The sequence below is a fragment of the Sphaerodactylus townsendi genome, linkage group LG04 (genome assembly GCF_021028975.2).
Source record: "Sphaerodactylus townsendi isolate TG3544 linkage group LG04, MPM_Stown_v2.3, whole genome shotgun sequence".
NCBI lineage: Eukaryota > Metazoa > Chordata > Lepidosauria > Squamata > Sphaerodactylidae > Sphaerodactylus > Sphaerodactylus townsendi.
In genome coordinates, this window is record NC_059428.1 from 27,001,855 (window position 1) to 27,010,722 (window position 8,868).

Consider the following 8,868-nt stretch of genomic DNA (forward strand, 5'->3'; position numbering starts at 1 on the left):
TGGTACCTCTCCCACCTGCGCCTTCAAAGTGCTCAGGCAGTTGCTCTTCCTTACGTTTTCCCAGGGATGTGGGACATTATTTATTTATTTGGATATTTGTACCTTGCTCTTCTCCGGAGTAGGGTCCCAAAGCGGGTTACAAACATTGTTCCCCCTTCCATTTTATTCTCACAACTACTTTTTTTCGGATTCACACCTGCCCATCACATAAAATAGGTACAGAGAAACCAAAGGCCTCTTTGGCCCCTTCTACACAGGCAGGTTAAATGAACCCATGCTGCCTGCTGTCACTGTTTACACAGCGGGTATAGGGGCCAGCCGGGATTGCTGAGATCCCGGCATTAGGATGTGGCCTGGTTTGCACAGAAAACGCTGTGTTTTCCTGAGAACCCTGCATCCGAGAATTCCCCCAAGCCAAGAATTTCCCCCACAAACATACTGTCAAAAAACGGCAGCCACCTAGAGAATCTACTCTAATGGCAGCTGCCTACAGAATCCACCATAATGGTGGGAGGGGGGGAATATAACACTTCCTGCTTGCTGTAGTTCATACAGACAAGCAGGAAGCATATGAAACCTGGGTTAAGGAAAAAAGTCTCTAATTCATCGACTTTCATTTAACCCAAATTCAGCAAAATAAAATGGGTTAAGAAGCGTTTGTGCGGCAATTTCTATGGAAACTTCTCCCCCATTTCTTACTCATTAATCTGTTATATTTTGCCTGTGCGGAAACATTCTTTGTTTCAAAGCAACACATTAAACTGTAATCCAGGAGGTTGTGTGCAGAATAATCAGTCTCTCCAATAGTCATTCAATACAGATATCATCAGTCTTCTGACTGGAAAGAGGTCAAAAGTTTATTTATTCCAAGCTGTGGTGAAAACTTCTATCCCAACAATCACTCAATGCTGCCTTTTAAGAACCCAAGGAGAGCCCTGCTGGATCAGAACAGTGGTCCATTTAGTCCAGCATTCTGTCTCACACAGCGGCCAACCAGTTCCTTTGAAGGGTCAATAACAGGGTATAGAGGCCAAAGCCATGATATTGCCTCCAGGCACTGGGATTTAGAGGTTGACTGCATTTGAACGTGGAGGGATAGTCACCATGGCTAGTAACCACTTACAGTCCTATTCTTAATGAATCTGGCTAACCCCTTTTAAAGCCTTTAGTTACCATGACTAGTAGTCTTCAGTTATCATGGCTAGTAGCCTCCATGAATCTAAAAGGGGAGGGATAGGTCTATCAGTGGCCACTAGCCGTGGTGACTAAAGGCTTTAAAAAGGGTTAGCCAGATTCATTGAGAATAGGACTGTCTAATCCCTGTTTAAAGTCATCCATGCCTGTGGCCATCACTTTCATCCTCTGGGGCTCCTGCACACGCGGAATAATGGACTTTCAATCCACTTGCACGATTTATTGTCGAAGGCTTTCACGGCCGGATTCAACTGGTTCTGGTGGGTTTTCCGGGCTGTGTGGCCATGGTCTGGTTTCACAATTGTTTGCAAGTGGATTTTGCTATTTCTCACAGTAAAATCCAGCTGCAAAGTGGATTGAAAGTGCATTATTCTGCAGGTATGGAAAAGGCCTGGAAGTGAATTCCACATTTTAATCACTTTATATTTATTTATTTATATTTATTTATTAGTTAGATTTTTATACCGCCCCATCCCCAAGGGGCTCTGGGTAGTGTACAGCATAAAATCTCCATACAATTATAAATATCATTTCTAAAATCTTTAAAAACAGCAGTAAAAATAATAATAAGCAGAGGCGTCCAGCAAAACCCCATATTTTAAATCCTCCCTAAGAGGGAGGGACGGCAAGTCCCATTAGATGAAAAAGGCTCAGATGTAAAGGGCCAAAGCAGGGGGGGGGCACCTTCAGCAGCTGGTCTCTCCAAAGACCCGGCGGAACAACTCCGTCTTACAGGCCCTGCGGAACTTGCTAAGATCCCGCAGGGCCCGGACAGCTGGAGGAAGAGTGTTCCACCAGGCCGGGGCCAGAGCTGTAAAGGCCCTGGCCCGCGTGGAGGCCAGCCGCATCATTGAGGGGCCAGGGACCACACTTACCTGGCAGGGAAGACACCTTGATCACGAAGGAGGTTTTCTCAGGGTGAGGCTCATCCATTGCACTGCGGGAAATGCGGGAAACTCGACTGGATAATTTGTGGTAGTGGGGGACTGCGTTCGCACTTATTTTAATCACTTTCTCTTTAAAGAAATATTTCCTTTTGTCTATGCTGAATCTATTGCCCATCAACTTCACTGGATGCCCTCGAGTTCTAGTATTTTGAGAGAGGCAGAAAAAGGTCTCTTTGTCCATTCTCTGCACTCCGTGCAAAATTTTATAAATCTCTATCATGTCATTCTTAGTCATGTCTGTTTTAAACGGAGCCTCTCCTCATAGGAAAGGTGTTCTACCCTCCTAATCATCTTGATTGCCCTCTGCTGTGCTTTTCCGAGCTCTGCAGTGACCTTTTTGAGGCAGGATGACCAGAGCCGCACACGGTGTTCCAAATGAGGCCACACCACAGCATTATAATAGGCTGCTTTATTTCCAATCTCTTTCCTAATAATCCCCAACATAGAATCATTTGAGTTAATCTTGAATAGATTAAATAAACCAATGATTCAGAAAACCCTAGCATACGTAAAGGAAGTTACAAATAAAAAAGCCATGTATGTCATTCCTTCTCATATCTAACTTACGTTTAGAGATAAACTGTCTAAAATTATTGCCATGCCTTTTCAGAAAAGATAAGATAGCCACATTGCAACCTAGAGAGATTCAGGGTTTTTAAAGCATGGCTGTCTTCTAGAGATCCCATTGTGTGAGTCTCACATGACTTTCTTAACCCATCTAATTCATTTTCTCTGAAGCCAGGATGTTAGTCACTTGGCAGTGACGCTGTTGCAAACTTTGTTCCAAGATTCACTCTGGATATAAAGTCATTGATTCATAAGTAATTCTTCTCAAAGCTGTCTGGACCTGTGGGTTTGTTGGAACTGTGCTAAAAACGTGTGTTTACAAATTGCAGATTTAAACAAAAACCTAAACACGAACTCTCAGGCCAACTTTGTCAAGGTATCCTAACCAGTGCTTTGAAGTTAAAATCTGCAATGATCCAGTGTGGTAGGTTAGGTTGAAAGAGAGTGACTCACCAAGGTTAGAATTTGAGTCCAAATCTCCTAAATTCTAGTCACTGAAGTTTACTGGCTCTCTCCCAGTTGCAAAGGGCCTTAATTAGACAGTCGGATTCCAGTCTAGTAGTATCTTAGAGACTAACAAGAGTTTCAACATATAGGTTTTCGAGAGTCAAAGCATTCGAGACTCTCAAAAGCTTATACCCTGAGGCTGTTGCTGTTGCTGACTGCAGTGAAGGCTGCTTGTATTTTAATGTATCATGCCATATTAACTAAAGCTGTTCTGCTTTGATAAATTCTCAGCGATGGTCCCAACAGATGAAGACGAGCAATTCACTTTTAAACAAGAGGCAGCATAGAGTAGGAGCTAGAGCCCTGGACTAGAATCTGCAAGAACTGGGTTTGAATCCCCTCTTTGCCATGTAAGCTTAGTGGGTAACCTTGAGCCAGTCTCTCTCAGCCTAACGAAGAAGAAGAAGAAGAAGAGGAAGAGGAAGAGGAGGAGGAGGAGGAGGAGGAGGAGGAGGAGGAGGAGGAGGAGGAGTTTGGATTTATATCCCCCCTTTCTCTCCTGCAGGAGACTCAGGGGCTTACAATCTCCTTGCCCTTCCCCCCTCACAACAAACACCCTGTGAGGTGGGTGGGGCTGAGAGAGCTCCGAGAAGCTGTGACTAGCCCAAGGTCACCCAGCTGGTGTGTGTGGGAGTGTACAGGCTAATCTGAATTCCCCAGATAAGCCTCCACAGCTCAGGCAGCAGAGTGGGGAATCAAACCCGGTTCCTCCAGATTAGATACACGAGCTGTTAACCTCTTACGCCACTGCTGCTCACTCCTACCTCATAGGATTGTTGTTGTGAGGATAGAGAACAGTCTTGTAAACTGCTTTGGATTCCCACTGAGGAGAAAAACAGAGTATGTATTGTCGAAGGCTTTCGCGGCCGGATTCAACTGGTTCTGGTGGACTTCCTGGGCTGTGTGGCTGTGGTCTGGTGGATCTTGTTCCTAACGTTTCACCTGCATCTGTGTCTGGCATCTTCACAGATGCAGGCGAAATCTTGAATAGTTGAGTTAATCTTGAATAGATTAAATAAACCAATTATTCAGAAAACCCTATCATATGTAAAGGAGATTATAAATAAAAAGCCATTTATGTTATTCCTTCTCATATCAAACTTACATTTAGAGATTAACTGTCTAAAATTCTTGTCATGCCTTTTCAGAAAAGATAAGATAGTCCCATTGCAACCTAGAGAGATTCAGGGTTTTTTAAAACATGGCTGTCTTATAGAGATCCAGTTGTGTGAGTCTCACATGACTCACATGTATACACCTCTGAAGATGCCAGCCACAGATGCAGGCAAAACTTTAGGAACAAGATCCACCAGACCACAGCCACACAGCCCAGGAAGTCCACCAGAACCAGAGTATAAATAAGCAACAACAAAAAAATACACACAAGGATCAGTGGTGGGATGGTGAGAGGATTTTACCCATGCCTCCCAGAGAGTAGGTAAAAGAATTGGTACTATATAACAATGCACCCATCATTGCTCTGATGGTGATGGGTAGCCCTCTTGTTTGGACCAAGGAATCTGTATGGAGGGGTATACCAAAGTAGGGTATATTTTTCCTTCAAACTGGAAGAAAACTCCCAGTGCATAAAGATACAAAACCTTGCTTGAAAATAGTAAGTAATATCTGTGAAGGCACAGTTATTGCAAGGAGGAGGAGAATACCTATGTTTGCTTGGCGACCCACAACACGGCACTAAACTGTTGAATGGAGGGGGTATTTGCCAGAAGTGAAGAAACACCCATGAGGGGGCCATTTGGGAGAATTGGGGGAGATGGTAGATGCAGGATGATTGTGTGGTTGGGGTGCAGGGGACTGGGGTGGCTGGGGGCCAAGAGAGGGGAGGATTCTGAGGCAATTGCCCACTGAATGGAAGAATATACATTTCACTGCTCTTTGGAGCAGCAGTGGCGTAGTGGCTAAGAGCAGGAGCACTCTGATCTGGAGGAACTGGGTTTGATTCCCAGCTCTGCTGCTTGAGTTGTGGAGGCTTATCTGGGGAATTCAGATTAGCCTGTACACTCCCACACATGCCAGCTGGGTGACCTTGGGCTAGTCACAGCTTTTCAGAGCTCTCTCAGCCCCACCCACCTCACAGGGTGTTTGTTGTGAGGGGGGAAGGGCAAGGAGATTGTAAGTTTGTAAGATTCTAAGATTGTAAGTTTATATCCCACCTTTGAGTCTTCTAGTGGAGAGAAAGGGGGGATATAAATCCAAACTCCTCCTGCTCCTGCTCCTGCTCCTGCTGCCCCTCCTGCTCCTCCTGCCCTCCTCCTGCCCCTGCTCCTCCTCCTGCTCCTCCTCCTCCTCCTTCTTCTGGATTCTTTAAACCCCAGCTTCTCACAGTCAGAAAAAAAGGGGAACATTAGCTTTAATTATAGGATTGGTAGCACCTAAGCTATGTGTTCCCTAAAAGTCTCTTATTTGTGAACCTGCTAGCTAGACCAAGGCTGTAATTATTTATGAGTAGGTAGAAAGAGATTTTCCATAGATATTTGACTAGACAGTCAAGGCACGTGTGGAGATAAACAACAATTGTTTAACAGAAAATTAAGTATTTAACAGAGTAAATGTTTTATATAGAGTGCTTCAGTGTATAAAGAGAGGCCGGCTCTCAACTTCTTCCCCATAGGTTACATGCCTTCCCCAAAGAGAGTAATCATTTTGTAGCTGAACACCAAAAAGCACTGAGGGAAGATTTAATTCCCTTTTCTCCAGACAGGTTACCTCAGCTGACTTTCACTGGAACCTATTTTCATAACAGATAGGCTCTTCATTGGGTTCAAGGTTGCTCTTTTAGTACACAGAGCTCCTGTCCATGGAAGATGTACACAGAAGTCACGAATATCTGGCCCTTAAGAGGAGGCCCATTTGTCTCACTAAATCAAGCTTTCTTTCCTAAGCTGACTTCAAACTCTTAAGAGCGAAATAAAGCCCTGGCTAAACTAACATTCTTACCCAGAGCAATACAGTTCCTGTCTGAGCAACTTCCCCTCTTTCCCCTTCTGAAATTGTTGCGCTTGCCCCCTCCCAACCAGTAGTTTTCCATGGGCTACACTGGCTGATAATCACTTGGATATGCATGAGGCCAAAATCACAAGGGTTGGTTCAAAGCCCTGGAGGAGAGGTGGGGCTTTGGAAGATGATTGCAAATCTCCAGGTAGTGCAGTGATGGCGAACCTTTTTGAGACCGAGTGCCCAAATTGCAACCCAAAACCCACGCGGCAATTTAACCTGAATAACCCCCTCGAGCAGGGGCCAGCCTGCTGTAGCCTCCAGCAAGTCCCACATGTGCCACTGTGCACCTCTCTAGCATCTCTGCTGCCTCTGCCCCCGTCCCCTGGGCAGCAGCCACCTGGAGCACAGGCACCAGGCCCGCCAGCCTTCCGACTCGCTGAGGTGCACCCACCATCAAGTCCAGTGGCCCAGGCCAGCCTAAATGTGTGTGTGTGGAGAGGGGCGATTCCCCCCCCCCCACGTGACAAACTCTGTGCGTGCGTGCCCACAGAGAGTGCTCTGAGTGCCACCTCTGGCACCGGTGCCATAGGTTCGCCACCACTGAGGTAGTGGGTAGAGTTTTCCTGGAATTACAATTGATCTCCAGGTGACAGACATCAGCTCACCTGGAGAAAATTAGAAGGTGGAGTCCATGGCATTATGCCCCATTGAAGAAGAAGAAGAAGAAGAAGAGTTTGGATTTATATCCCCCCTTTCTCTCCTGCAGGAGACTCAAAGGGGCTTACAATCTCCTTGCCCTTCCCCCCTCACAACAAACACCCTGTGAGGTAGGTGGGGCTGAGAGAGCTCCGAGAAGATGTGACTAGCCCAAGGTCACCCAGCTGGCATGTGTGGGAGTGCACAGGCTAATCTGAATTCCCCAGATAAGCCTCCACAGCTCAGGTGGCCGAGCTGGGAATCAAACCCGGTTCCTCCAGATTAGATACATGAGCTCTTAACCTCCTACGCCACTGAAGCCCCTCACACACACCTCCCCCCCCCCAAACCTTGCCCTCCTCAGGCTCCACACACCCCTAATCTCCAGGTATTTCCCAACCTGGAGCTGACAATCCTACACATGGAGTAACTGAGACATTGTTTGAGTGTGGGGTGGAGAGAATGGAGGCAGAAAAGAGAGCAAGAGAGATGAAGAAGGGAACAGCATTTTTCCTCCACTGCCAATCCAGACAGGTCCTCATCTTGGTGACTATAATAATCTGCGTGCGTGTGTGCAGAATTTAGCTTCTTTTGATTTCTTTCAGATTAGCTAATTAATAAGAGAATACTTTCTGTTTCATATGGTACATTCATTATTTCTCTCTCTTTCCCTTGTGTGCATATGTATTGCCACCTTTTACAAGCAAGGAGCTAAGCATAACTAACAACATACTCTCAGCTATTGCTCCAGTTCTAAAGCACTGCAAAACCCAAACTCTCCCACAAGTTATTTCTTTGACACAAAATTTTATGCCTCATGGGGAAGCTGAAAATAATGCATTTATAAACCACAAAAGTCTCATTTGCCTTATTGATGTTCAGCCGTACCATAAAACATATTTTCAGCAAGTCTGTGTGTGCGCTACTATTGACAGAACATGTCCTCAGGGTCTACCAGCTAAAATGACAGTTGGAATAGAAAGCCCTGGAGTGCAGAAAGGGAGGGAAAGAAAAATCAGGTTATTCATGAATATCTATCTAATAGATATCATCAGAAGCATAGTCACCCCGGGTGGGATAAGAATAGAAAATTATGTTTTGCCTTCAAATGAAAGTTCCCTGTTATTCCAAGGAAGGTGTTTTTAAAATGTAAGAATCACCTCCTTTTATGAAAAAGAGACACATGCATAGCTTCATCAGTCCCATTTCCTTTCAAAATGGCCTTTAGATTTATACAGTAAAACTCTCAAGGTGGGCTAAATGCTTCAAAGGCAAAAATGAGTCACGATCGTGGTACACAGTCAAAATAAACCTGTTCATACTTTAGGAAAAGTGAAATGTTCAGCTATCCCTCACTCCTACCCAATTTCACCCATGTCTGTATAATTCAGCTTCAGAAGGCAGAATCTCAGAAGAGTGTCTGACTGTATGATACCGGATTCTTGGTTTGACAGGAAACAAAACATCCCAAGCATTCATAGAGACCACCACACTTCATGTGTATTCCACTGCTGTAAGCCCTCTTCAGAAGTACCTGTTGCATTTTGTCCTTTCCGTCATCTAGGGAAGTCCTGATCTCACACCTGGATGGCAAGCGTACCTTCTACCAGATGCATTTGGTTCACCAGCTAGGCTGAGCCAACTAGGCCACTGTGATTCCTGATTTTGCAACCTTGTGGTTGAGCTATGGTGGTTGGACTATGGTGGTTGGACAATGTGCTCTGTGCTGGACGGTCCTTAGAGATAACCTAGACATTGGAGTTGGTTCAAAATGTGATAGTTTGATTGCTAGGGACTAGGTGCTAGTTGTTGGAAGCAGCCTGTTTTAAAACAGCTTCATTGGCTGCCAGTTTATTTCCAAGGTCAATCAATCTGGGTAGGATTCTGAGCAGACCTGCCCAAGATTTCTCTTTTAAAGCCTTTCATAGCCTATGACCTGCATTACTAAAGATCATCTCTCCTCTGTATAAACCTGTGTGCCAGCTACAGTCTGCAGACT

General features: G+C 45.2%; 1 pseudogene; it reads left to right on the forward strand.

Moving 5' to 3' along the window:
• The first annotated feature begins 2,061 nt into the window (after positions 1 to 2,061).
• Positions 2,062 to 2,201, forward strand: LOC125432245 (annotated as a pseudogene).
• Positions 2,202 to 8,868: the final 6,667 nt, after the last annotated feature.